This window comes from Cornus florida, unplaced genomic scaffold, assembly GCF_030987335.1.
Source record: "Cornus florida cultivar Cherokee Brave unplaced genomic scaffold, ASM3098733v1 CherokeeBrave_3.0.0_Hap2_scaffold_128, whole genome shotgun sequence".
Taxonomy (NCBI): domain Eukaryota; kingdom Viridiplantae; phylum Streptophyta; class Magnoliopsida; order Cornales; family Cornaceae; genus Cornus; species Cornus florida.
In genome coordinates this window covers 67,501-70,000 of record NW_026775614.1, presented here as the reverse complement: position 1 = coordinate 70,000, position 2,500 = coordinate 67,501, and positions in this window count along the sequence as shown.

Genomic DNA, 2,500 nt, shown 5'->3' with positions numbered 1-2,500 from the left:
TCACTAGTAGAGCAATCGAGACTGCAAAGCAAGCAATGGCCTTACTTGCAGCTCTTGGTGCTGAGAACTCCCCCCCCCCTATAGTAGTCTTAAGTAAAACCACAGCTCTGACAGGAGTAGATATTGCATGCGAGCGAGGAGTCGTAATGGGCAAAATTGACTCGGGGGACCTCCAAATCGAATTCCGTTTCGAGCAAAACACTTCTTAGGCTTCAAGGAAGCTCCCATAAAATTTCCAAACCCAAACTCCAAACTTCATTTTTTAGCCTACAATGCCCACGTGCACGCCGGTGTGCACGCAGGGGTGCTTGAGCATGCGGGAGAGGAGCCATAATGGGCAACATTGACTCGGGGGACCTCCAAATCGAAATCCGTCTCGAGCAAAACACTTCTTAAGCTTCTAGGAAGCTCCCATAAAACTTCCAAACCCAAACTCCAAACTTTATTTTTTAGCATACAATGCCCACGTGCACGCCGGGGTGCTTGAGCGTGCGGGCGAGGAGCCATAATGGGCAACATTGACTCGGGGGACCTCCAAATCGAAATCCGTCTCGAGCAAAACACTTCTTAAGCTTCTAGGAAGCTCCCATAAAACTTCCAAACCCAAACTCCAAACTTTATTTTTTAGCATACAATGCCCACGTGCACGCAGGGGTGCTTGAGCATGCGGGAGAGGAGCCATAATGGGCAACATTGACTCGGGGGACCTCCAAATCGAAATCCGTCTCGAGCAAAACACTTCTTAAGCTTCTAGGAAGCTCCCATAAAACTTCCAAACCCAAACTCCAAACTTTATTTTTTAGCATACAATGCCCACGTGCACGCCGGGGTGCTTGAGCGTGCGGGCGAGGAGCCGTAATGGGCAAAATTAACACGGGGGACCTTCAAATCGAAATCCGTCTCGAGCAAAGCACTTCTTAGGCTTCTAGGAAGCTCCCATCAAATTTACAAACCCAAACTCCAAACTTCATTTTTTAGCACACAATGCCCACGTGCACGCGGGGGTGCTTAAGCGTGCGGGCGAGGAGTCATAATGGGCAAAATTAACTCGGGGGACCTCCAAATCGAAATCCGTCTCGAGCAAAGCACTTCTTAGGCTTCTAGGAAGCTCCCATAAAATTTCCAAACCCAAACTCCAAACTTCATTTTTTAGCATACAATGCCCCCGTGCACGCGGGGGTGCTTGAGCGTGCGGGGGAGGAGTCATAATGGGCAAAACTAACTCGGGGGACCTCCAAATCGAAATCCGTCTCGAGCAAAACACTTCTTAGGCTTCTAGGAAGCTCCCATAAAATTTCCGAACCCAAACTCCAAACTTCATTTTTTAGCATACGATGCCCACGTGCACGCCGGGGTGCTTGAGCGTGCGGGCGAGGAGTCATAATGGGCAAAAACTAACTCGTGGGATCTCCAAATCAAAATCCGTCTCGAGCAAAGCATTTCTTAGGCTTCTAGGAAGCTCCCATAAAATTTCCGAACCCAAACTCCAAACTTCATTTTTTAGCATACGATGCCCACGTGCACGCCGGGGTGCACGAGCGTGCGGGCGAGGAGTCGTAATGGGCAAAATTAACTCGGGGGACCTCCAAATCGAAATCCGTCTCGAGCAAAGCATTTCTTAGGCTTCTAGGAAGTTCCCGTAAAATTTTCAAACCCAAACTCCAAACTTCATTTTTTAGCATACGATGCCCACGTGCGCGCCGGTGTGCACGTCGGGGTGCTTGAGCGTGCGCGCGAGGAGCCGTAATTGGCAAAATTAACACGGCGGAAATCTAAATCGAAATCCGTCTCGAGCAAAGCACTTCTTAGTCTTCTAGGAAGCTCCCATAAAATTTTCAAACCCAAACTCCAAACTTCATTTTTTAGCATACGATGCCCACGTGCACGCCGGTGTGCACGAGCATGCGGGCGAGGAGTCGTAATGGGCAAAATTAACTCGGGGGACCTCCAAATCGAAATCCGTCTCGAGCAAAGCATTTCTTAGGCTTCTAGGAAGTTCCCGTAAAATTTTCAAACCCAAACTCCAAACTTCATTTTTTAGCATACGATGCCCACGTGCGCGCCGGTGTGCACGTCGGGGTGCTTGAGCGTGCGCGCGAGGAGCCGTAATTGGCAAAATTAACACGGCGGAAATCTAAATCGAAATCCGTCTCGAGCAAAGCATTTCTTAGGCTTCTAGGAAGCTCCCATAAGATTTCTGAACCCAAACTCCAAACTTCATTTTTTAGCATACGATGCCCACGTGCACGCCGGTGTGCACGAGCATGCGGGCGAGGAGTCATAAAGGGCAAACTTAACTCGGGGGACCTCCAAATCGAAATCCGTCTCGAGCAAAGCATTTCTTAGGCTTCTAGGAAGCTCCCATAAAATTTTCAAACCCAAACTCCAAACTTCAATTTTAGCATACCATGCCCACGTGCACGTCGGGGTGCACGAGCGTGCGGGCGAGGAGTCATAATGGGTAAAATTAACCCGGGGGACCTCCAAATCGAAATCCGTC